At 42.1% G+C, this 27,657-nt stretch overlaps 1 protein-coding gene across 3 annotated transcripts in view; it reads right to left on the bottom strand.

Moving 5' to 3' along the window:
* UBAP2 (ubiquitin associated protein 2) overlaps positions 1-27,425 on the bottom strand; it is a 122,312-nt gene extending 94,887 nt beyond the window's left edge. Inside the window, exon 1 of one of the 3 annotated variants that reach the window (XM_027616639.2) lies at positions 27,407-27,425. The gene's annotated coding sequence lies outside the window, so the exon portion shown is untranslated. Of the gene's footprint in view, positions 1-27,077; positions 27,189-27,406 lie in introns of those variants that run through there. The other 2 variants (XM_027616638.2, XM_027616640.2) reach the window with 2 other exon arrangements.
* Positions 27,426-27,657: the final 232 nt, after the last annotated feature.

Genomic DNA, 27,657 nt, shown 5'->3' with positions numbered 1-27,657 from the left:
AAATAAATAAATAAAATATTTAAAAAAAAAAAATGAGTCCATTTATTCAAGGCATAGATGATGTCACCAGGTGAAGAAGAGCCGCTCATACCTACATCTAACACTAGGGCCCTTTCCAATAAGCTTCAATAAATTTGAAAATATCTTTCCTAAAGAAGGCTCTCCAGCTTATTACAATCCTAGCTGCAAGATTCACAATCTAACTAAAGGTAAAAATAACACGTTTAAATAATATATTTTTTTTAAGATTTTATTTATTTACTTGAGAGAGAGTGCGAGAGTGAGCACAGAGGGAGAGGGAGAAACAGACTCCCCGCTGAGCAGAGAGCCTGATGCGGTGCTTGATCCCAGGACTCCAAGAACATGACCTAAGCCAAAGGCAGACGCTTAACCCAGTGAGCCACCCAGGCGCCCCTTAAATAATGTTTTTCATTAAATATGTGTTTCATTCTGGGTGCCTGGGTGGCTCAAGTCGGTTAAGTGTCTGCCTTTGGCTCAAGTCATGATCCCAGGGTCCTGGGATTGAGCCCCCCATTGGGCTCCCTGCTCAGTGGGGAGCCTGCTTCTCCCTCTCCTTCTGCCCCTCCCCCCCATTCGTGCTCACGCTCTCTCTCTCAAATAAATAAAATCTTTAAAAAGAAAAAAAGATGTGTTTCATTCTAGTATTTTGAGTCTCATTAAACCTTCTGGGTCATTAAGTACTTAGACAATTTGGTGAAAAGTATGGACTCCTCCCCCAGAAAAACACATATGCATGCACAATTCTAGCTTGTGAAAATTTCAGTAGGTTTAGATCTCTCATACCCTTCCCCAAAGCAACAGGCAACCCCACTCCACCACCCCCCCAATGTCCACGGATGCCCAGGCTAAAAACCATGCTCTAAAAATGAGAAGTACTCTCATGGCCCCTGGCTGGCTCAGTCAGAAGAACATGTGACTGCTTATCTCTGGGTTGGGAGTTCGAGATCCACGTTGCGGGTAGAGACTGCTTAAAAAAAAAAAAAAGTTTAGGGGAGCCTGGGTGGCTCAGTCGTTAAGTGTCTGCCTTCGGCTCAGGTAACAGTCCCAGGGTCCTGGGATCAAGTCCAGCATCGGGCTCCATGCTCAGCAAGGAGTATGCTTCTCCCTCTGCCCCAACCCCTGCGCATGCTCACTCACGTTTGCTCTCACAAAAATAATCTTTTAAATAAAATAAAAAATAAATCTTGGGCGCCTGGGTGGCTCAGTTGGTTAAGCGACTGCCTTCAGCTCAGGTCATGATCCTGGAGTCCCGGGATCGAGTCCCGCATCGGGCTCCCTGCTCGGCAGGGAGTCTGCTTCTCCCTCTGACCCTCTTCCCTCTCGTGCTCTCCATCTCTCATTCTCTCTCTCTCAAATAAATAAATAAAATCTTTAAAAAAAATAAAATAAAATAATAAAGGTGAACATGTATATACCCTATGATTTAGCAATTCCACTTCCTGGCTTATACCCCCTCCCCAAGATATATATACCTCTAGCATATCTGTACCAAAAAACATGTCACTAGTATGTTCAAGGCAACAATCCAAACACCATCTTCAATATATTCCTACCAAGGAATAGTATAAAGCAGTGAAAATGGATAATAGCCGTATACATGTTGGCGAGTCTCAGTAACATACTCTAAGGGAAAATGAAAAAGAAAACACAGTGACTGAAGAATATACATACTATGGTTACATTAATACTCAAGAAGCATAAATAATTATCATTAATTTTGTTTGTTAAAAGGTGTTAAAATTATAAGGAAAAGCAATGAAAGGATAAACTCAAAATTCTGGATGGGGGTTCACTTTACCTAATTCACAGGTTGGAATTGGGAAGCAGCAGACCATGAATTTCAAAAGATTTTTTTCTTAACTAGGTCATGGTACATGAAATTTTTTTTTGTTCTTCATATTTATGTATTTTATAAATGTTGATCATTGATTATACACTTCTTCACATAAAATGTCTGAAGTCAACACGTTACAATCACCAATATCTAAGTATTCTAGTCTATATACTCAATATTTGATAAAAACTTAAAGTAATGTATACTTGAAAAACAATCAATCAGAAAAGAACAATCTGCCCTAATAAACAAATATGTAAAATTAAAATGCAAAGTTTCATGATTATTTTCATTTCTGGCCTCGTGACCCAGAAGTATAAAGACAAATAGTTCAAATAGAATAGATCACACTAACAAGCCCTTAAGTTTCTATCAAAGTCCATTTAAAATATTCCACAAGAGGCTACAGATTTCTAGTTGTATTTCCTAAGGCTTTAAGCATCTGCCTTCAGCTCAGGTCATGATCCCAGGGTCATGGGTTCAAGCCCCGCATCAGGCTCCCTGCTCCGCGGGAAGCCTGCTTCTCCCTCTCCCACTCCCCCCGTTCGTGTTCCCTCTCTCGCTGTCTCTCTCTGTCAAATAAATAAATAAAATCTTTAAAAATAAATAAATAGATAAATAAAACAGTACTTATATACAGTATGTATTTTAGTTTACTCTCATTTTTTCTAAATTTAAATTTCCTTCCTAATCATAATACCATAAATGAGACCAGACATTCATCTTGTTTTGTTCCTTTCACTACTCAGTAGCTACCAATATAAGAGATATTTGTTAAGTGTGTTGAAATAACATGCTACAGATGTTGGTAACTTTTAGAAATTAAGAATGATCTAAGAAAGAACAAATCCTAGCAGAGCCAATGATTCCAAAAAGAACAATAAATGGAATTCTATTTTCCAGAACAATCAGTTATAGAGACCTCAAAACAAGCTTTCCTATGATGTGGAACAATGTTCCCCTAACTGTAAATCTTACAGATCTCAGGTTAATGAAATGACACTATACTAGCATTTCTAGATATCTTTTTGACCTGTGTATCTTTTCTTAAAGAGCCACCCAAGTGCCCCTTGACCTGTGTATCTTAAAATAGAGGAGACTAACTGAAATTCAGTGTACAAATTCAGGCATCCACAAGAAAAATTATGCTCCTGAAAACTATTTTAGCTAAAAAAAGGTCTGACAAACTTCTTCTAAGTTAGCTATCCTAATGTTATTTACTTATTTTTTCAATAGGTCCTCTGTCAATTGGAATGCTTTAGATAAAAGCCACAGACATATTACTACACTGCCTTTTACATAAACTAGAATAGTAAATAACCAATTAAAAAGAATATATCACATGCCAAATATTCTGATTTAAAACTTAATATATTGGGTTTTTTTTTTTTTTTTAAGATTTACTATTTGAGATAGAGTGCGTGCACACGTACGTGTGCGGGGCGGGGGGGGGGGCAGAGGGAGAGGGAGAGCATCTCAAGCAGACTCCCCAATGAGCCATCGCACAACCCTCAGATCATGACCTGAGCCAAAATCAAGAGTCAGACACTTAACCGAGCCACCCAGGTGCCCTAAAACTTACTGTATTTGAATCTGTCTCTCTGTCAGTATCAGTACACATTTTGAATCTTTTTTCTGAGTTTAGCCATTTTGATAGTTTGCTGGTTTGGGTTTACTGTTTTGGTTGTATTATATGGAACAAGGTTAGTTTTGCCATGATTATTTTTAGAGCTTTCTCCGAGTTCAGTGTTCTCCAATATGAATAAATACACATGAACAAATACACTTTAACTATAAAGTACCAACACATGTTAAAACATTAATATTTCTGGGACACCTGGGTGGCTCAGTCAGTTAAGCGTCTGCCTTTGGCTCAGGTCACAATACCAGGGTCCTGGGATCAAGTCCCGCATTGAGCTCCTTGCTCACTGGGGAGCCTGCTTCTCCCTTTGCCTGCCACTCCCCATACTTAGGCTCTCTCTCTCTCTCTGACAAATAAAACCTTTAAAATTTGTATATATCCATATATATACACACACACACATACATATATATTAGTCTCTCTGAAATAAAGGGATTACTTGATTATTTCTAAAATCACCTCTGAGCACTATGTAATTCTATCTGAAGCACCTAAAGTTAAACATCCAATCAAAATCTGAGTGGTGTTCCTAGAGTAAAACTTTAACAAAAAAAGTCATTTTTAGTTTACATAGATTTCCAGTTACTTTTCTACTGAAGAACCTTTTCTCATTCATCTTTTGAAATATTTATACCCCTATGCTCTCATTTATGAAAATAAACTAGGTACATTAAATATAACAAAATAAGAATTTCTTCTTACAGGAGTGCCATCTGGTGATAAAAATCTGCATGTACAGAAATAAACTTAAGCTAAGTGGAATGGATACTAAGATTGAGTTTTCTGACTTCCAAAAACAGACTTTAAATCTTAACAGCCTTGCTATTACAGCCAAACATTTGATATAATGTACCTGAGTACTCATTTGTCAATCAGGAAAACCATAAACTTTTTTCAGTTTCAAACTTATTACAATTTTACTAATTCACTGCCTCAGTATAAACATTAAGACTTTATATCTCCATTGCAATCCTCAATCCTCAATCCTCATTCAATGTATGTGATTAGACTATAGATAATGTCCCCAGTTCCATGGCTGAACCAGAATTTGAGCCACCCAGGCAACCCAAGCATCCAACTCTTGATTTCAGCTCAGGTCATGATCTCAGGGTCCTGAGATTGAGCCCTGCATCAGGCTCCGTGCTCAGCAGAGAGTCTGCTTGAGATTCTCTCTCTCCTTCAACCCCTCCCCCTGCTTGCTCACTCTCTCAAATAATCTTAAAAAAAAAGTCTTGGGGGACACCTGGGTGGCTCAGTCAGTTAAGCATCTGCCTTCGGCTTGGGTCGTGATCTCAAGGTCCTAGGGTCAAGTCCCACAGTGGGCTCTTTCCTCAGTGCAGAGCCTGCTTTTTCCTCTGCCCCTCCCCCCACTTGGGCTCACTTTCATGCTGATAAATAAAATCTTTAAAAAAATTTAAAAAATTAATAAAAAGAGAAATAAAAAAAGTCTTGGGGCACCTGGCTGGCTCAGTCGGTAGAATATGCTACTCTTGATCTCAGGATCATGAGTTCATGCCCCACATTGGGTGTAACTAACCTTTAAAAATACAAATTAAAAAAATCTTACTTAATGCTTCAGATGTCCAGCAAAAAACCTCCAAAGATAAAACTGGGAGTTTACAAGCAAGCACAGAGTGGGGGAAAAAAAGTGCTACTGAAATCCTATGGAAAAACAGAGCCCAGGCGCAGCTGGGTGGCTCAGTCGGTTGGGCATCTGCCTTCAGCTCAGGTCATGATCCCACTGTCCTGGGATTCAGCCCAGAGTTGGGCTTCCTGCTCAGCAGGGGAGTCTGCTTCTCCCTCTTCTCCCTCTCCCTCTGCCCCTCCCCCTGCTCGTGTGCTGGCTCTCTCAAAGAAATAAATGAAATCTTTTTAAAAAGAGGAAAAAAAAAAAAGAGCCCAGAAAATATATTAAGAGGGTGTTATGATTCAACAAACTTTCTTATACTAATTTTAGGGGCACCTGGGTGGCTCAGATGGTTAAGCCTCTGCCTTTGGCTCAGGTCCTGGGTCCTGGGATGAGTCCCACATCTGGCTCCCTACTCAGCGGAGAGCCTGCTTCTCCCTCTCCCTCTGCACCTCCCCCTGCTCATGCTCTCTCTCTCTGTCTCAAATGAATAAAGAAAAAAAAACTTTTATACTAATTTTATATAAAACTTCTGGAGACAGTGAATTCACAAATCAAAATAAAAGCATAAGTTATCAAAATAATTATCAACACCCTTAAAAACTGTTACCACCAATGAATTATAAAATGAACAAGGCAAGGAAACTAGACTATAAAAAGCTACAACTTTAACATACTGTCACATGGGGAAATTCCATGTCCTTTCTTCTGGACACAGAGTTATGTGTAGTAAATAGCAATAAGCACCCAGTTGCCAGACCAAAGGAATCCAGTTTACACTTGTGTCCCATCCCCTCTATCACTCTCCACCCACAAGAACTACTACCCTCAAACATGTTCCAAGAGAATTCTTAGAATAGAAACAGACAAGAGCAAGAGATTCTAAAAATAATCCAGGAGAAACTCAAACATACATATCTCAAGTTCTTGAAGTGAAGGAAACACCAGGTTATTTCAATCTATTCAACCGAATTTTAAAACCCTTATTTACCTCGCTTCAACCAAAGTAAATTAAAGATGGGACAGATTAACAGCAGGTAAGAACTGTTACATGTTTAACCTCTTTAAAAACACTGCCGGCAAAATACCATATAAAGCTTCCTAGATTATCTCAAGTGTAGGAATAGTCTAAATTACTTGTTATATAAGGAAAGTAAGCCAGGAGAATAAACTAACTTGATTAAACTACAGACTTCCTCTGTAGAACAGGTATTTTTAGAAAACGTTTTATTAACTGCTGTTTTTTTCAAGGACTTTAAAAGATAAGGTACCTCAGTGAAACAATGGCATTTAAAGTGATTCTAGAGCTTAGAGTGAACTGAAAATGGTTAACAACAGCCAGTTGCACTTATACTGAAGCTTAAATACCACAAATTCATCCCAAGAGGACCCTAACTTTAAGCCAAAGGGGGCGGGGTGAGTGGGTGGATAGAAATTTACCTAAAAAGCATGTAATATCATACCATAAAAGAAAAACAAGGGCACATTTGATCATTCTGAAAAATTACAGAACACTTTTTGATAACATGCTGAGAACTATGAAGATTTTGCTGAAAGCACCAACCACCAAAGTGCTTTATTTAAGACAGTATCACCAAGTATCAGCAATGGAAGATAGCTCTAAAACCAGGAGGCTCACACAATGGTGGGGGGGGGGGTATCTCATCTACTGCATCAAAAAAAATTCTACATTCCAGAAACAGCAAAATGAATGTCTCTTTTTCAAAGAGAACGTAATTAACTCAAGTCAACATAAATTAGTCAGCTAAGGGCTCAACTACTAAAAACAAAATATACAATTTGTGTTCAAGAAACAAGTCTCCGTCAAGAATGCTCAGAGATGCTGTTCACTCAGTCCTCAGACCAGCGGTGCCGGGACTATCTTAGGAATAGGGGTCCTTCATCTTTATGAAAATGTGATTCATTCGTTCATTCTCAAAAGCCTAAAACCCTTAAGCAAGTAAAATAGTAAGAGCAGTGAACACATACTGTTTACTATGTGCCAGATACTACTGAAGGGCTTTACATATGCAGTAGTAAGTCATTAATCTTACCAACACTGAAGTACATACTAATACATACTCCCATTTTACAGACAGGAAACTGAGATAACACAGATTCACAGCTAGCCAGTGGTAAAGCCAAGATTCAAATCCAGGTCATCTGGCTCCACAGTCTGTACTCTTAATCATTATGCTATGTTGCAAAGCTAATCGTTCAATTGTAGATATACAAGACTCCAACTCAGCTTCCTGTTCTTTAAAGCAGTGTAACTGGGGCGCCTGGGTGGCTCAGATGGCTGGGTTTCTGCCTTCAGCTCGGGTCGTAATCCCAGGGTCCTGGGATCGAGCCCCGCATCAGGCTCCCTGCTCCATGGGGGGCCTGCTTCTCCCTCTCCCACTTGCCCTGCCTGTGTTCCCTCTCTCGCTGTGTCTCTGTCAAGTACATTAAATCTTTAAAAAAAATAAAAAATTTAAAAAATTAAAAATAAAGCAGTGTTAACTACTGTCAGCATCACCTACATAGCTCATACCTGGTATGACAGATCTGGTTCTGGGTCAGTATCTCACCTATCTTCCCAGCCTTTCAGATACCCACAGGCGCTCCCTTGGATCTATATTGTACCGTTATCAGTTCTGTTTCATTATTTGTATTAAGTTCCAATTTGTGTTCTTGCTTTTCGTATTAAGAAAATACCCATTTGGGCACCTGGGTGGTTCAGTCGTTAAGCATCTGCCTTCGGCTCAGGTCATGGTCCCAGGGTCCTGGGATCGAGCCCCTCATCGGGCTCCCGCTCAGCGGGAAGCCTGCTTCTCCCTCTCCCACTCCCCCTGCTTGTGTTCGTTATCTCACTGTGTCTCTGTCAAATAAATAAAATTTTTAAAAAATAAAATAAAAATAAAAAAAGTACTATACTCTTAATTTACATTACATTCAAACAAGCACCCCCACATACCAAGAGGGTACCTTCCTTTAGAGGGTTACTACTCCACAGCCAAGGAACTAAAGGGTCTATTTTATAAAGTAAAAAAAAATTTAATTGTAAGACTGTAACCAGATTAAAATAGAATTTCTAAAAATCCCTTTACCAGAACAAAATATTAATAATGCCTTCCTCATAAATCCAGTAGTAATTCTTATTAAACAGAGACACATACAAAATCACTATTATCTTGCTCTACTTATATCAGATTCTATTTACCTTCTTATATATTATTCTCTGGTCTCCCCCTGACACACACACACACACACCAGAGTTTGTACCTTACCCACATATACAAGAGCACATCTACAGTCCACTTTCTGCTTTCAATTTCCGTTTCTGAAACCTTCCAAGTTCCTCATAGGCTCTAGCAATAAGGAATTACTGGATGCTATTATCTCTTGCCATTTCTGATCCTGTGGTTGCACAGCGGGCCTGAAGAACCAGGAGAATGGCAAAACAAGTTAAGAAGGAGCCCAGGGGCGGCTGACTGGCACGGTCAGTTAAGCCTCTGCCTTTGGCTCAAGTCATGATCCTGAGGTCCTGGGATGGAGCCCCGCATCAGGCTCTCTGCTCAGCAGGGGAGGAGTCTGCTTCTCCCTCTCCCTCTGCCCATCCCCCGCTCTCTCTCTCTCTCTCAAAATAAGACCTTAAAAAAAAGGGGGGGGGAGCCCAGAAAAACTGCAACCCCATGAAACACTAGAAAGTCTCAACCCAGGTTTGTCACTATACTCATTAGCTAAATATGCCATTCTACCCATGTCCAAATGTTAACAAGCATATCTCCAGAAGCATCAGGAATTTCTCACATCAAACAAAGTTTAAGAATCTTGAATAGTGGATCATGATCCATCACCATCCCTGGCTGCACAGTACAACCACTTGGGCAACTTCTAAAAAATGAACCCAAATAAAAAATTAAAGAAAGCAAGAAAGAAAGAAACCAGGTCCTATTAAAATCAGAGCCACTCAGAATAGGACCCAGATATCAATATTATTTTTTAAGGTTCTCCCAGTAGTTCCTAGAAAGTTAAAGAGTTACCATATGACCAAGCAATTCCACTTCTAGGTACAGACCCAAGAGAATTGAAAACATACGTTTGCCCAGGATTGTGCACATGAATGTTCACAGCAGCATTATGACAAAAAGCAGAAACAACCCAAATGCCCTATCAACTGATGAATGGATAAACAAGTAAGGCGTAACCATACATTATTCAAGTACTAAAAGGAATAAAGTTCTGGGGCGCCAGGCTGGCTCAATCAATGGAGCATGCAACTCTTGATCTTATGATGGTGGATTCAAGCCCCATGATAGGTGTAGAGCCTACTTTAAAAATTAAATTAAGGGGCACTTGAGTGGCTCAGTTGGTTAAGCGTCTGCCTTCCGCTCAGGTCATAATCCAAGGGTCCTGTGATCAAGCCCCGCTTAAGGCTCCCTGCTGAGTGGGGACCCTTCCTCTCCCTCTGCCTCTGCTGCCCCGCTGCATGTGCTCTCTCACTCTGTCAAATAAATAAAATCTTAAAAAAAGTAAAATTAAATTAAAGGAATATCACTTCTGATACATGCAACAATATGGATGAACCTTGAAAACATTATCCTAAGCGACAAAAGACCATATAATTATTATTCCATTTAAAGGTAATGTCCAGAATAGGCAAATCCAGAGACAAAAGTAAATCAGTGATTACCAGGGGTTAGGAGCAGGGAAAAATAAGCATTGACTGCTAATGGGTATAGGTTTCTTTTCGGAGTGATGAAAATGTTCTAGAAAGAGATGTCTGCACAACTTTGTGAATATACTAAAAAACCACTTAACTGTATACTATAAAAGGATGAATTTTATAATATACAACTTATATCTCAATTTTAAAAAAATTTCTTTTCAGGGGTGCCTGGCTGGCTCACTCAGAACATGCAACTCTTGATCTCAGGGTTGTAAGTTCAAGGCCCACATTGGGTGTAGCGATTACTTAAAAATAAAATCTTAAAAAAAAAAAAATCGGAATGCCTGGGTGGCTCAGTCAGTTAAGTGTCTGATTTCAGCTCAGGTCATGATCCCAAGGTCCTGGGATGGAGTCCCACATCAGGCTCCTTGCTCAGCAGGGAGCCTACTTCTCCATCTGTCTGCTGCTCCCCCTGCTTGTGCTCCATCACTCTCTCTCTCTCTCTAATAAATAAAATTTTTAAAGGAACTAAATTTAGGGGCGCCTGGGTGGCTCAGTTGGTTAAGCGACTGCTTTCGGCTCAGGTCATGATCCTGGAGTCCCGGGATCGAGTCCCGCATAGGGCTCCCTGCTCAGCAGGGAGTCTGCTTCTCCCTCTGACCCTCCCCCCTCTCATGCTCTCTATCTCATTCTCTCTCAAATAAATAAATAAAATTTTTAAAAAAATAAAAAATAAAAAAAGAAAATAAAAAAAAGAACTAAATTAAAAAAAAATCTTGGGAGGCTCAGGGGGCTCAGCTGGTTGAGCATCTGCCTTCAGCTCAAGTCATGATCCCAGGGTCCTCAGATCAAGCCCCACATCAGGCTCCCTGCTCCGAGGGAAGCCTGCTTCTCCCTCTCCCACTCCCCCTGCTGGCGTTCCCTCTCTCTGGCTGTGTCTCTGTCAAACAAACAAACAAACAAACAAACAAATAAATAAAATCTTAGGGGCGCTTGGGTGGCTCAGTGGTTAAGTGACTGCCTTCAGCTCAGGTCCTGATCCTGGAGCCCCGCATCGGGCTCCCTGCTCAGCAGGAAGTCTGCTTCTCCCTCTGACCCTCCCCTGTCTCATGTGCTCTCTCTCTCTCTCTCTCAAATAAATAAATAAAACCTTTAAAAAAAATAAAATAAAATCTTAGGGGCACCTGGGTGGCTCAATCATTAAGCGCCTGCCTTTGGCTCGGGTCGTGATCCCAGGGTCCTGGGATCGAGCCTCACATCGGGCTCCCTGCTAGGTGGGGAGCCTGCTTCTCCCTTTCCCACTTCCCCTACTTGTGTTCCCTGTCTCACCATGTCTCTGTCAAATAAATAAATAAAATTCTTAAAAAAAATCCTGGGGCGCCTGTGTGCCTCAATGGGTTAAGTGTCTGCCTTGGGCTCAGGTCATGATCCCAGGGTCCTGGGATCAAGCCCCGCATTGGGCTCCCTGCTCAGCGGGGGTGTCTGTTTCTCCCTCTACCCCTCCCCCTTGCTTGTGCTCTCTCTCATGCTCTCTCTCACATTCTCTCAAATAAATAAAATCTTAAAAAAAAAAAAAAAACTTTCCAAGCTTCTAATGTACAAGTGGGATGTCAAACTACTACTATGGAATTAGTGGTCCTCAAAGTGTGATGTCAAGACCAGCAGCAGCATCACCTGAGAACATCACAAATGCAAATTCTCAAGGTCATCCCAGACCTATAGAACCAGAAATTACGTTCAGAAAGACAAGTTTGTGTTTTTTATTCTTTTAAGTAATCTCTACCCTCACAATGTGGGGCTCAAACTCATGACCGTGAAATCAAGAGTCACACACCCCACTAAATGAGTCAGCCAGGTGCCCTAGATCGGACTCCCTGCTCAGTGGCGAGTCTGCTTGTCTCCCTCTGCCCCTCCATCCTCCCCCCCCACCCCCCACTCGTGCATGCACACCCGCACTCTCAAAATAAATATAAATAAATAAATAAATCTAGGTGAGTATGCTTTCAGTGTTTTCTATTTGTTTTGCATTACAGTCATCCACTAGAAATGGCTGTATCATGCTTTTATCACAGAACGTTGGGATATAAACAACTATGTAAAAGCAACACAGCGTAATTATAGCACCTCAATTATCCTGTTCAGCTACAGAATCCAGTATTATGGTACTCGGAAAGAAAACTCCTTAGGGGCCAGGATGGTTTTGGTTCCAATATTTTTTTGATATAAATGCCTTCTAAAATGCAACACATACCTCCCATCTTTGAGAAATACAGTACAACAAACATCATTTAACTTCTGATTCTACGTCAGTTATTGTAACCATGTGATGGGTAAAGTGGGAAATTCGTCTGAATTTATTCTTTTTGTTTTTTGTTGTTTGTTTTGTTTTTTTCTTAAAGTAAACTCTACACCCAACATTGGGCTCAAACTCATGACACAAGATCAAGAGTCCCATGCTTTACCAATTGTGCCAGCCAGGCACCCCAGTCTGAATCTATTCTAACCCCAGGAAATACCTAGGAACTTGCTTTCCTAAATATATCAATCCTGTCTTTCCTGTCCCTGGCCTCTTTCTCTAAAGTGGCACCATTTATGCTCATGCTAAATAAATATATATACATAAAATCCTTTTAAAAAACAAAAATAAAAAAATAAAAATCATCGGGGCGCCTGGGTGGCTCAGTCGTTAAGCATCTGCCTTCGGCTCAGGTCATGATCCCAGGGTCCTGGGATGGAGCCCCACATCGGGCTCCCTGCTCCGCGGGAAGCCTGCTTCTCCCTCTCCCACTCCCCCTGCTTGTGTTCCCTCTCTTGCTGTGTCTCTGTCAAATAAATAAATAAAATCTTTAAAAAAATAAAATAAAAAAATAAAAATCATCTGCATTATTTTTAACTCATTCATGAGTTTAATGGGGGGGGGACGGGGGGCTTTCCACCAAGCCCTTGAGTAGCTTAAGCCCTCAAACCTTGATTTTCAGCAGTCTGCATAATGACTTCTAGGATAGCTTGAGTGATTAAGAGACGACCCCTACCCACATGCCAGCATCCACTTATGTCAGCATGCATTTTATCAGGGAGGGAGGAAAGGAAGGAAGGAAAGAAAGAAGAGGGCCTACTTCCTGAGTATTAACAAAAAAGTGGTAATAAATTGCCAAGTGAATGTTCCCATCTCAAATTCTTCTGTCCCTAACCCTACTTTAATGTGGCTCTTTCCCAACCATGTTCAGCTGCATTAGTCCCACCTATCCTCTCTGGAAAGAATCAAGTGAAGTCTCAAGAGCCCTTCTGAGGGAAAGGGTATGCAGGGGAGATGCCTTCTCCTTTTGGCTTATCTCCTCTTCATAAGACCCAGTCAGAAAGGGAAAAAAAGGGGGCACCTGGGTGGCTCAGTCGGTTAAGCGTCTGCCTTCGGCTCAGGTCATGATCCCAGGGTCCTGGGATCGAGCCCCACATCGGGCTCCCTGCTCAGCGGGGAGCCTGCTTCTCCCTCTGCCTGCCTGCCTGCCTACTTGTGCTCTCTGTCAAATAAATAAATAAAATCTTTAAAAAAAAAATATTCTTTAGAAAGGGAAAAAAAGGTGTCAAACCATAGGTTAACTGACCTCACCATCCTTGGGGATACAAGTTCAATAAGCCAAATGTTTCTTTTTCTTTTTTTTTAAGATTTTATTTATTTATTTGACAGAGAGAGACACAGCGAGAGAGGGAACACAAACAGTGGGAGTGGGAGAGGGAGAAGCAGGCTCCCCACCGAGCAGGGAGCCCGACGCAGGGCTCAATCCCAGGACCTGGAATCACGACCCGAGCCGAAGGCAGACGCCCAATGACTGAGCCACCCAGGTGCCCCAAGCCAAATGTTTCTTTTAATCAAGTCATATTGACCACACCCAGTCACAAAAATCAAGAATCTTTAATTCTTGATACTCTAAGCCAAAACATTACCTAAACCAAAATGTCAGTTTAACTCATTTCTTATTTTAAGATTTTATTTATTTATTTGACAGAGAGACAGCAAGAGAGAGGGAACACAAGCAGGGGGAGTGGGAGAGGGAGAAGCAGACTTCCTGCCGAGCAGGGAGCCCAACACGGGGCTCTATCCCAGAACCCTGGGATCATGACTTGAGCCAAAGGCAGACACTTAACCAACTGAGCCACACAGGCATGCCTCGTTTCTTATTTTCAAGCACAGAAAAGCCATAACAATGGTCAATGCAGGAAAATCTCCAATTCCAAGCTGTGAAAAGAACTTCAAGAAATCCCATATATAACAATACTCAAAAATGTTACCTAGTTCAATTCATAATCACTTGAAAGTTTTAGTTCATATCTCACAAAACTTTACAAATCTCCAATTCTTACTGAAGACAGATAAGCAAGAACATTTCAAGTTCTCATTTTTCACATTTCTGCATGAACTACTTGAACATTGGACACTCATTTGTTATAAATATTTCACAACTAACTTATAGAAGTTCAATATATCCATTATTAAACCATTCCAAGACAGCTGTATCGTCTCTAACTATTACTGTAAGCCAAAAGTATAAATACAGATTTTTAAGTACTTAAAAACCACAGTTTTTCACTACAGTTCTCTAACCTTCCTCATGAACAAGAATATAGTCTGAGTTGTTTAAAAAAAAAAAAAGTGTAGGGGTGCCTGGGTGGCTCAGTCAGTTTAAAGTCTGCCTTCAGCTCAAGTCATGGTCCCAGGGTCCCGGGAATGAGCCCCACATCAGGTGCTCCTGCTTAGCAGGGACTCTGCTTCTCCCTCTCCCTCTGCCTGCTGGTCCCCCGTGCTTGTGCTGTCAAATAAATAAAATCTTTTTATTTTTTTTATTTTTTTAAAGATTTTTATTTATTTGAGAGAGAGAGAATGAGAGATAGCACGAGAGGGAAGAGAGTCAGAGGGAGAAGCAGACCCCTGCTGAGCAGGGAGCCCGATGCGGGACTCGATCCCGGGACTCCAGGATCATGACCTGAGCTGAAGGCAGTTGCTTAACCAACTGAGCCACCCAGGCGCCCTAAATAAAATCTTTTTAAAAATAAAATGTATTTGTTTTATTCTAATGGCAACTTCATTACCATTTCACTCACCCCAAAAGCAACTTTTAAAATGCCAGTTACCTGAAGAATGTATCAAAATATAGTCATGCAATCCATTCAAATGTTAACACACCTGTCACTTATACACCAGGCTCAGTTTTCATTCAAATATCAAATACAAAAATCCTTAATACGGAAATCTCCTACCACTACTATTGAGAAAATATTCCCTATCCTTTTCCTTCTCAGAAGTATGTGTATAAAAAACTATTCTCTACATCTACATTAATCTCAAAAACAAAGGCTTACAAAAATTACCATCCAAGCACTCTGGGAAACTGCATGTTCTATCTTGTAAGCAATGACTATTTCAGCTATGTATCTCAAAAAGATTACAGGGGCGCCTGAGTGGCTCAGTCAGTAGAGTATGTATTGATCTTGGGGTCCTGAGTTCAACACCCCCCCATGCTGGGCGTAGAGTTTACATAATTAATTAATTAGATAAAAATAGGTAAAAGTGAAATGGGGCCTAGTGAAACCAGGCAGTGGAGTTCAAGGGTGCCACCTGCATCTCCAGCCCCTCATTTCCCATCCAGTGCAAACCCCCAGGTTTATGTACCACAACTGTGGACACTGTTTGACTGATTACCCAGCACTTGGCTATACTCCCAGAGAGCAATATTTCAGACAGGTAAAGTAGTACAGTATTGTGATTAAGAACACAGGTTGGGGGGGGTGAAGAACAAAGGTCTGGAAGTCACACAGACCTGCATTCTACAAATTAGTAGATTAGGTAACCTTGACTAAATACTTTAATCTTTCTCAAGCCTGGGAGGAGCACCAAACAAAATAATGTACCTCCAATGCTTAGTCTAAGTCCTAATAGCTACCATAAATACTAGCAACTACAGTATTAATGTTCAATGACCACTTTTGTTTCGGATTTAATTTCAAAACATTGCCTATTTATTCAAACAATTTAGGCAACTTTACTGAGGTATAGCGATTACCATTAAGTTCACCTTTTTTAAGTGTAAAATTCAATGATTTTTAGTATTTACCAATTATACAAGTATCACCACAGGTCAACTATGCTCCAATAAAATCCTTTGTGACACTGGTCATTTCTTTGTCCCACAGATGGCTAGACTGTCAGAGTATATAAACTGGTTCATAGTATGCTAGCTATGTCCCATTACAGCTGGGATCTTTTGATAAAGTGAAATAAGCATTAAAACAACAAACAGGGGCGCCTGGGTGGCTCAGCTGTTAAGCGTCTGCCTTCGGCTCAGGTCATGATCCCAGGGTCCTGGGATTGAGCCCCGCATCGGGCTCCCTGCTCAGCGGGGAGCCTGCTTCTCCCTCTCCCTCTGCCTTCCGCTCCCCCTGCTTGTACTCTGTCAAATAAAAAAAAATTTAAAAAAAACTGACCCAAAGAAAATAATGTGAATAACTTATAGTAAGAGTAACTTGGAGTGCCTGTCTGGCTTAGAGGAATATGTGACTCTTTTTTTTTTTTTTTAAAGATTTGATTTATTTATTCATGAGAGACAGAGAGAGAGAGAGAGAGAGAGAGCGAGAGAGAGAGGCAGAGGGAAAAGCAGGCTCCCAAGGAGCAGGGAGCCCGATGCGGGACCCGATCCCAGGACTCTGGGATCATGACCTGAGCCGAAGGCAGACGCTTAACCATCTGAGCCACCCAGGCACCCGGAATATGTGACTCTTGATCTCAGGGTCGTGAGTTCGAGCCCCACGTTGTGCATAGCCCTCACGGGTTAAGTAAATAAATAGAAGAGAATAACTTAGTTTCTCTTGGGGTACCTGGCTAGCTCAGTCTGTGCATCATGAGACTCTTGATCTCAGGGTTGTGAATTCAAACCTAATTTTGGGTGTAGAGGTTACTTTAAAAAAAAAAATCTTTAAAAAATAAATAGGGGCACCTGGGTGACTCAGCTGGTTAAGCGGCTGCCTTTGGCTCAGGTCATGATCTCAAGGTCCTGTCATCGAGCCCCATGTCAGGCTCCCTCCCCAGAAGAGAGTCTTCTTTTCTTCTCCCTCTCCCTCTGCTCCTCCCCCTGGCTCATGCACTCTCTCTCTCTCAAATAAGAAATCTTTTAATAAATAAATAAAATAAACAGTTTCTCTTTTATACTAGCTGCTACAAATAAACTACCAATGGCGGCCAAACAAAAGATACAATAATATAGTAATCAAAATAATAGCAAATTCTAATAAAACTGAACTAAAACTGATGCAAAATTCTAGGTTTGTTTTTTTTTTTAAGGAGGCTCCATTCCCAGCATGGAGCCCAATGCAGGGCATGAACACACAACACTGATATCAAGACCTGAGATGAAATCAACAGTTGGACACTTAACTGACCAAGACACCAGATGCCCCTTTTTCTTTATTTTTCAAAGATTTTATTTTTTTAAAGATTTTATTTATTTCAGACAGAGCGGGCCTGAGCGGGGGGGGGGGGGGAGGGACGGAATAGAGTCAGAGGGAGAGGGAGAAAGAATCTGGAGCAGACTCCAAACAGAGCCCCAACATTGGGATTGATCTCATGACCCTGAGATCACAATGTGAGCAGAAACCAATAGTCAGACGCTTAGACTGCACCACCCAGGTGCTCCTCAAAATTTTATTTTTAAGTAATCTCTACACCCAGCGTGGGGCTCGAAGTCACAACCCCGAGATCAAGAGTCTAATGTTCCAATGACTAAGCCAGCCAGGCACTCCTAAAATTCAGAGTGTTTTAACAAAAGAAACAATTATAACTTCAGGAATTTGGCCATTATTGATCCTATAAGAAGAGTACAGGAAAAGTAAGGCTCAGCCTCCCACTGGTTCAAGGAAGCCTCCCAATATCCAAACTCAACTGAAAGCACTTTCCTCTGTCGCTCCCAAAAGGATTCTGGCTCCTAAATGCACTGTGTCTACTTTTGTCTTCCTCTACAAATTTAAGCACCTACAGAGCCGGGACAGTGCATTATCCACCTGAATCAGTAGCACTTAACAGTTGCTGACAAGCAGCAACATTAAAGCTTTGTTCAGGTGAACACCTATTTAGGAGCACACATTAGCAACAGCAACAACTCAGGCCTAATCTAGGTTAACCTACACTCTGAGCATTTCACAGAAATAAAATGCCATGAGAACGTTTTCTAGGGTGCCTGGGTGGCTCAGTCAGTTAAGCATCTGTCTTCGGGGTGCCTGGGTGGCTCAGTTGGTTAAGCAACTGCCTTCGGCTCAGGTCATGATCCTGGAGTCCCAGGATCGAGTCCCGCATCGGGCTCCCTGCTCAGTAGGGAGTCTGCTTCTCCCTCTGACCCTCTTCCCTCTCGTGCTCTCTATCTCATTCTCTCTCTCAAATAAATAAATAAAATCTTTAAAAAAAAAAAAAAGCATCTGTCTTCAGCTCAGGTCATGATCCCAGGGTCCTGGGATAGGGTCCACAACAGGCTCTCACCTCATGGGGTAGTTTGCTTCTCCCTCTATCCCTCCCCCTACCCCTCCCCCTGCTCATGCTCCTTCTCCCTCCTTCTCCCACAAAAATAAATAAAATCTTAAAAAAAAAATTTACTTTCTAAAGTTTTTATCTATGTAATAGTTTACCCTTATTCCCACACATCAAAAGGACTTTCATTTTTTCAAAACCTGGGGTCTGCATAAGATTAACAAGACACACAGAATATTTTGTCTAACAGCCCAAGAAAGTTACACACAGTCTACAATAAATTGCAAATTACTTGACACTAGCAAGAATTATCTAAACTAAATAACAGCAGTAGTTATCTTACTTATCAGATAATCTGACTGGCAATTATGCCTGATAAATGACAAAATAATCACTTAAACAGATTATCATTCAATATTATATTTCACTGACAATACACAAACAGGGTAAAGCAGAAACTCTGGACAGTAACAAAAGTTACAAAAGACATTTTGTGAACTGGGAAATCTAAATGTAAATTTTTATCAGCTATTATTGACATTATTCATTAGATATATTATTAAATAATTATTCACTTTCCTAGGTAGGATCAGCTTGTTTTTCTTTTTATTTATTTATTTAAGATTTTATTTATTTATTTGACAGAGAGGGAGAGATAGCAAAGAGCAGGAACACAAGCAGGGGGAGTGGGAGAGGGAGAAGCAGGCTTCCAGCCGAGCAGGGAGCCTGATGCGGAGCTCGATCCCAGGACCCTGGGATCATGACCTGAGCCAAAGGCTTAACGACTGAGCCACCCAGGCGCCCCTTGTTTTTCTTTTTAAGAGAAGCTCTTTATTGTAAAGAGATACTTGCTAAGGAAATATTTAGGCATATATGTCAAGATGTTTCACTTTACTTTCCAAAACATTCAGCCTCGGGGCGCCTGGGTGGCTCAGTGGTTAAGCATCGCTCAGGTCATGATACCAGGGTCCTGGGATCGAGCCCCACATCGGGCTCCCTGCTCTGCGGGAAGCCTGCTTCTCCCTCTCCCACTCTCCCTGCTTGTGCTCCTTCTGTCAAATAAATAAATAAAATTCAAAAACAAAACAAAACAAAAAACAGCCCCAAAAAACAATGTGCATAGTAGAAAGAAAAGTCAATGTAGCAAAATACTAAGTAGTGACTCCAAGTCAAAGGTATACATGTGTTCATAATACTCCTTTAGCTTTCATAGATTTTTTAAAAAAATTAAATTAAAGGGCGCCTGGGTGGCTCAGGCGTTAAGCGTCTGCCTTCAGCTCAGGTCATGGTCTCAGGGTCCTGGGATCGAGTCCCACATCGGGCTCCCTGCTCCGCGGGAGGCCTTCTTCTCCCTCTCCCACTCCCCCTGCTTGTGTTCCTGCTCTCGCTGTCTCTGTCTCTGTCAAATAAATAAATAAAATCTTAAAAAAAAAAAATTAAATTAAAAAGTTGAAGGAAACCAAACAGAAATAATCAAAACTGCAAAAAGAACAGAAAAACAATAAACACAAGGCAAGTAAAGACTTTGATAGCAAAAAATATATACAAAATATCCGAAATTATAATCAACAATGAGTCTCCATGCTCCAGTTAAAAGACAAGTTGGAAGGAGATATTAGCAAAGCAAAATCTAGCTGTGTGATGTTCATAAAAGATGTATCTAAAACATCCCACTAGAATTGCCAAAAACATTTAAAAATTAAAGCAATACCAAATGTAGATAAGGCTGTGGAACTCTTATCAACTCAGTCTTGAGAATTTAGTTCTAATGTCTAAGGCATTCATTTTATGTATGAATTAAACTTCTTCCCTAGGCTTCTAGAATGATTTCAATTATGTACATCCTCTAGAGAATTGAAAAAATAATCACTCAATTTTCTGTGTTCTGTAGTTAAGATGAAGAGCCTCATTAAAAATGAGTGTACAACACAGTTTGGGATCACCTAGTAAAGTTTTTTTTTTTTAAAGATTTTATTTATTTATTTGAGAGAGAGAGAGAATGAGAGATAGAAAGCACGAGAGGGAAGAGGGTCAGAGGGAGAAGCAGACTCCCTGCTGAGCAGGGAGCCCAATTTGGGACTCGATCCCGGGACTCCAGGATCATGACCTGAGCCGAAGGCAGTTGCTTAACCAACTGAGCCACCCAGGTGCCCCAGGATCACCTAGTAAAGTTACACATACTACAAACACAGCCCAAAAAAACTCCACTCCCAGTTACATAGTCTTGAGAACTCTTAAATCTTCTCTTAAAAAAAAGTTTGTTTTGGGAGGAGGGTCAGGTTGTGCAAATGTTCACAAAGAGACAAGTAAAAATTTCTCATCACAAAAAACTGGAAATGACACAAACATCCATCACAATAGAGTAAGATGTGACATATCCTTACAGTGGAGTACCATACTACTAAAAATGACCGACAGAATCAACATGAATGAATCTAAAACATTTAAGAGTGAAAGAAGTATCAAAAAAGAATCATACAATTCCATTTAAAACAAGATTGAGGGGGGGCCTGCCTGACTCAGTCAGTAGAACATGGGACTCTTGATCTCAGGGTTGTGAGTTTGAGCCCCATTTTGTGGGTAGAGTTTACTCTGAATAATTCAAGACTGAAAATGGCAATATTAAACTATTATTTATGGATTATATGGAATAAAAATTATTCTAAAAAATTTTCAATATATATGTATTTTTTAAGATTTCATTTATTTGAGAGAGAGCAAGCACAAGCAGGGGGAGCAAAAGGCAGAGGGAGAGGGAGAAGCAGACTCCCTGCTGAGCAGGGAGCCGGATGTGGGGCTCCATCCCAGGACCCTAGTATCATGGCCTGAGCCAAAGTTGAGCCAACTAACTGAGCCACGCAGGTACCCCTCAAAAAAAATTTTTTTAAATAAACCCAAAATGGAGGCTAATGTTTACCTCTGGGAAAGAAAAAGCAAAGTCTTGGATTTCAAAATGACAGGGGCATATAGGCAACAGTAATGCTCTATGTCTTGACTAGTCATTTTATTTTTGTTTTTGAAAACTCTACATGTATTTTTATACCTCATATACCTTCTTTGGTATGTATTCTCTTAATAAAAATCACAAAGTATAAAAGTATTATCACACTTTAAGTATATGCTTTACATAAAGAAAAAAAAAGGATTTCTGGGGTGCCTGGGTAGAGTCTCAACAGTCAAGCGTCTCAACTCTTGGTTTCAGCTGGAGTCATGGTCTCAAGGTCATGGGATGGAGCCCTGAGTCAGGCCCCGTGGGAGTGTGCTTGGGATCCTCTCTCTCTCTCTCTCTCTCTCTCCCCTGCCCCTCCTCTAGCTCGCTCATGATCTCTCCCTCTAAAATAAACAAATCTTTAAAAAAAAGAAAGGATTTCAGGGGCACCTGGGTGGCTCAGTCAGTTAGTTGTCTGCCTTTGGCTCAGGTCATGATCCCACACTGGGCTCCCTGCTCAGCGGGGAGTCTGCTTCTCCCTCTCCCCTTCTAGTGCGTGCGCACTCTCTCTCGCTCTCTCTAAATAAAAACTTAAAAAAAAATAAAAAGAAAAAATTAAAAAAAGAAAGGATTTCTACTAAAATGTTAAACCATGATTAAGTCATTTTTATCTTTTGATTTTCTCGTATTTAATGTTATTTTCTTAGGTCAAACAGTACCAGATAGCCTGACCCTGAAGTTTCAAAAAAGAGGAACAAACTGATTTGGTCTAAGAACAATGTAACATAAGGCTTGTCAATCAATCCTAAAGCCAGTCCTTTTTTTTCCTAGACCCCTATTTCAGCTAAACCTGTTTTTTTAAGCCCACTTACTCTCTTGCTTAATGATTTGACAATGCCAAACACTGTTATCAAATGAAAACTTGCACCTTTCAAAGAGCACACATTCCAGCTAGGTAGACACACAATACAGGTAGCACTATGCACCTTGCCCAAGCCCATGAAAAGAGGTTGCAAAGATATTTTAGGTTTTCATCTGCCTGAAAGCAGCGTGTTATGTGGCAAGTACAGTCAGAAGGTCTACAACCTCATCAGTTGAGACTGAGTGTTGAGAGTGTTATTGTACGGGGATGAAAAGGCAGAAGGAGGCAGAAAAATAAAATGGAGAGAAAAACAAAGGGTGCACAAAGAGTGGGATGCTCAACAGACTGAGCCACCCAGGTGCCCCCATATAGTATAACTTGAAGGTTCCTATGTGACATCTTAGTTAAAAACAGGTTAATAATAACAGTGTTAAAAAGAAACAAGGTTACAGCAACAATAAGCTTGGAACTAAATCCAAATGAAATTCTCTCTATAAATCTGAAAATCTTCTCATAAAATTTTACGTGTTAGACCAAATCAAATGTATGTTCTATTGCTTTCAGAGTCCCAAATAAAAAAAAACAAGCTACACATTCCGAACAACTTTTCTAAGAACTCTGCGTAGTCTTAAATGAAACACTCCTTTATCTAAGGCCCATTTCAATACATTCCAAAGTAATGAGTTCCAATTCAGTTATCTCATCACCCAGTATGAAAATGAGTTATCTGAAAATTAAAACTCACTCTAGCATACATGCCATGTCAGCAACAAATTCACAAACCTGGTCTTCAAAAACCTATGCCAAAAAAAATTTTAACTCAGGGGCACCTGGGTGGCTCAGTCGTTGGGTGTCTGCCTTCGGCTCAGGTCATGATCCCAGGGTCCTGGGATCGAGCCCCGCATCGGGCTCCCTGCTCAGTGGGGAGACTGCTTCTCCCACTCCCGCTCCCCCTGCTTGTGTTCCCTCTCTTGCTGTCTCTGTGTCAAATAAATAAGTAAAATCTTTTAAAAAAAATTTTTTTTACTCAAATAATTTACTTTTTTTTAAAGATATTTTTATTTTGGGGCGCCTGGGTGGCTCAGTGGGTTAAGCGACCGCCTTCGACTCAGGTCATGATCCTGGAGTCCCGGGATCGAGTCCCACATCGGGCTCCCTGCTTGGCGGGGAGTCTGCTTCTCCCTCTGACCCTCCTCCCTCTCGTGCTCTCTATCTCTCATTCTCTCTCTCAAATAAATAAATCTTTAAAAAAAAAAAAAGATATTTTTATTTGGGGGATGCCTGGGTGGCTTGGTCAGTTAAGCGACTGCCTTCGGCTCCAGTCATGATCCCAGGGTCGAGATCAAGCCCCACATCAGGCTCTGTGCTCAGTTTGGAGTCAGCTTGAGACTCTCTCTCCCTCTGCCCCTCCCCCCACTCACACTCTTGCTCTTTCTCTTAATAACCGTGAAAAAAAATTTTTTTAGAGGCCCTGGGTGGCTCAGTCATTAAGTGTCTGCCTTCAGCTAGGGTCGTGATCCCGGGGTCCTGAGATCAAGCCCCGCGTCAGGCTCCCTGCTCAGTAGGAGGCCTGCTTCTCCCTCTCCTACTCCCCCTGCTTATGTTCCCTCTAGCTCGCTCTGTCAAAAAAATAAGATCTTTAAAAAATTAAAAAACTCAAACCTGATTAATTTGGTTCTTGGACTTAAAAATGAAAAAAAAAAGGAGCCCATTCCTAAATATTTGACAGTTGGGTCAAAATTATTTCAAAACTAACCACAGGCTTAAACGGTGATATTCCCTGTTCTTAAGTCTTCCCTCTCGGGCACCTGGGTGGCTCATTCGTTAAGTGTCTGCCTTTGGCTCAGGTCATGATCCCAGGGTCCTGGGATCGAGGCCCACATCAGGCTCCCTGCTTAGCAGGGAAGCCTGCTTCTCCCTCTCCCACTCTGCCTGCTTGTGTTCCCTCACTCGCTGTCTCTGTCAAATAAATCTTTAAAAAAAAAAGTCTTCCCTCTCAACTTCCTTCAAGTTACATCTTCACTCTCCTTTGGGGGTGGGGTGGGGGGAGGGGAGAAAATAGCTGTTTCCAAAACCTATCAGTGAACCACCACTCTACCAGTCAACACAACCAGCGCCATACACTCCACTTTTAAAGGACACTCCATTTACTCAAATTAACTAAGAGCCAACTAATATTTGTTGACCTCATAGGATTAATAAACAAAATAAAATTTAACAGATAAACTTCACAATCTGTGAATTCACGCAGGCATTCATCAAACAAAAAAAGTGTCTTATAACAACACATCTTAAGTCATCATTTTTAAAAAGGACTGGGAACTTGGGGCACCTGGGTGGCTCAGTGGGTTAAGCATCTGACTCTTGATTTCAGCTCAGGTCAGGATCTCAGGGTCGTGAGATCAAGCCCTTGAGTGGGGCTCTGCACTCAGAGCAAGTCGGCTTGTTCCTCTCCCTCGGCATCTCCCTCCCACCTCAGCCCCCTCTCCGCTTGCACACAGTCGAGCTAATAAATACATAAAATCCTTTAAAAAAAATAAAATAAAAAGGACTGGGGAATCAATACTTCAAGAGTAACACTTCCAAAGTAAAGGCTTCACTTCACACCAGTTCAAAAGTTCAACACTGGTTTATACTTTCTTCATGTAGTGTACTGTTAAAGGAGTAGAGATAGCAACCAGTTCCCATCAAAACACAAGGGCCTATTGAAATTAACCATTCTTCGCCAAGTTCTCCTACCATTTCTCCCTAAACAATAAAACTCACTCAGGTTAATACCAAGAGACACTGCTGGTGAATACTGCACAGGCTGCATCAGTTACCAGGAAAAGGAAGCGAGGTGTTATTGTTGTTCTAGCCTTGTTCTAAAGGCAGCTCCATGTGACTGCGGCTGGTCCAGCCCACATTTAAAGAGAGAGGCCAGAGGAAACCAGAGCAGCAGGAAACAGGCAGGAGAAGCAATTACCACAACCCTTTCCCATGGCCTCATTTCCATGCCACCACTTCCAGCCATATTTCAATCACAACAAAAAACTCTCCCTTCTCTGAATTAATTTGAGGGTCGGAAGCAACAAGGAAGCAAATAGGGGAAATCAGAGCTGTGGAAAACTAGCAGGACAGAGGTGGGGGAAATCTCATCACACATGTGAACTAGCCTTAAGGAGGAAAAATCAGATGGAACATACTGGAGATAAGCAGAAGAGCAGTGTGGGAAACTAATCACTTCTGCATGATAAGTGTTCACAGCAATGGGAGGATGACAGCCCCAGCCAAAGGGCCCTGCAGGTACATAAGAGATATTGGTGGACTACAAGACTCTATGGTCTCCAGAGAGTGGAAATTACTCCCTTTCCTGAAACATCACAATCTAGGCATCCAATGCCAAGGATACAGAAGAACTCAGGTATTAGCTTCATCTTCCCTCCACCATTATTAGACAAACTGACACTAAAAATTGGGATGTACAATACATGACAAAAAGTGAGGAATACACTACTGACATAACTCTTGGTTTAAAAAGTATACCATAGGGCACCTGGGTGGCTCAGTCATTAAGCATCTGCCTTCAGCTCAGGTCAGGATCCCAGGGTCCTGGGATCGAGCTCCACATTGGGCTCCCTGCTCAGCGGAAAGCCTGCTTCTCCCTCTCCCACTCCCTCTGCTTGTGTTCCCTCTCTGTCAAATAAATAAAATCTTTTTAAAAAAAAAAGTATACCATAAAATTAATTAAAAGTATACTATAGGGCGCCTGGGTGGCTCAGTTGGTTAAGCAACTGCCTTCGGCTCAGGTCATGATCCCAGGGTCCTCGGATCGAGCCCCGCATCGGGCTCCCTGCTCGGCGGGAAGCCTGCTTCTCCCTCTCCCACTCCCCCTGCTTGTGTTCCCTCTCTGTCTCTCTCTCTCTCTCTCTGTCAATTAAATAAATAAAATCTTTTTTAAAAAAAGTATACTATAATTGAAGAGAAAATATAAAAGGTCTGGGTTCACCCAAAAAGTTAATTATATGCCCTTTGAATAAAAGATGTTTGGATCCCTTATAAAGACCTTCAAAAGCTTTTAACTGTTAGGGCACAAAAGGGCCGAAGACAAGCCTAACTACTAACAGACCATACACCTCGGACGTAAGTAGAAACCAATATACAACAGAGGTGGTAGTAAGCTACAAGATTATGTCAAACAGGAAATAACAGGAATGATGACGGGATCAACTCCTAGAGAGAACAAGGATATGAGATCAGAGTGGCGGCACTTGAGATGCTTGGGGAAAAAACGAGATTGAAAACCGAGGGGAAAAGGTGGGAAAGCCAAGTGGGAAAGTGATTCAGAGGCAAAGAAAACGGAAATGTAATACACTAAAGAGTAACACAGAACTTTGGTTTACAGGGTGCTCTCAAAACTGTTTTTAAAAACTCTGATAAAACCAGACTAGAGGAACCGGGACTGAGGAGAAAGAAACTGAGTCCCCAGAGTCTAACACCAAAACCTCCCAGAATGAAAAGGAGTAGAATCTAACTATTCCTCCGGGTAAACCAAGAAAGGTTCAGAGCGCACAAGTTGGGCTCTAAGATGTCCAGTCCCAAGACTAGCGACAGACGTGAAAACGGGAAGGTGGCCAGGACGGGGAGCATCAGCGTGGCGCGGGAGCTCCAGCGGACAGACAGGGAGGGACAGAGGTGGGAGAGAAAACCACACCCTCCAGGGCAGAAACCCGAAGGGGGGAGGGGAAGGCGCCCCCTGGGGTTGGGTGGGGCCAGGCCGACTAGGACCGGAGTAGGCAGGAAGAAGCACAGGGCGACCCGCAGGGAGAGGAAGGAAGGCGCCCAGGCCTGGGCATACTGAGGACGCCTGAAGCTGGCGAGGAACGCTTGGCCCGATCTTCATGAGTGGGCGCTGGGGCAGTATGAAGAGCGTTCGAGGAAAGAAGAGCTGAACCCAGGACTAGAAAGCGCACGCTGCTATGCTCAGGGCTCTGTAACAGGAAAGGAGAGAGAGGGTGCCAATTACCGCTGCTGTTCTCGCTGGACTCGGAACCAGCTGCCGCCGCCGCCGCCGCTCGTTACCTGCCAATGTGCCTCTTACAAAGCGGCGGCGGCGGCAGAGGCGGCCCGGCCCGTCACGTGACCTCTGCGTCATGAGCGAAGGAGGAGCCACCACGCGACGCTCGCTCGGGGCTCGTCAGCCCGCCCACCGAGCGCGTCGGTTCCTCCGGCCTCCCCCGTGCCAACTAGGAGAGGCCAACAGCGCCGAGGCGGGGGTAGGCACCGGGAAGGAGCAAATAAGGGAGACCTTATAAAATTTCTCGTACTCAGAGCTGTCAGAAGGGTACTACATACCGCATCCAAGATGCCCACAACGGCAGCTTGTCGCGCTGTGATGACCTCACAAGGCACCACGAGTCGCTCCCCTGCGGCCGCCTTCCTCTCATCATGTGATGTGGCCCAACCATTCAGAACAGGCCTGGCTTCCCAAACCTTGCGCGGGGAGGGGAATACTAGCGCCAATATGCTGCACAGCAAAGGCACCCACCACCGCAGCCTTTCCCTCGCGGGTTCATAGACCTTGCATTTATGACTTAGTCCTCTGA

Source organism: Zalophus californianus, chromosome 13 (genome assembly GCF_009762305.2).
Source record: "Zalophus californianus isolate mZalCal1 chromosome 13, mZalCal1.pri.v2, whole genome shotgun sequence".
Classification (NCBI taxonomy): Eukaryota; Metazoa; Chordata; class Mammalia; order Carnivora; family Otariidae; genus Zalophus; species Zalophus californianus.
The sequence above is the reverse complement of the archived record's forward strand: the minus strand, read 5'-3'. Positions and strand labels throughout refer to the sequence as shown.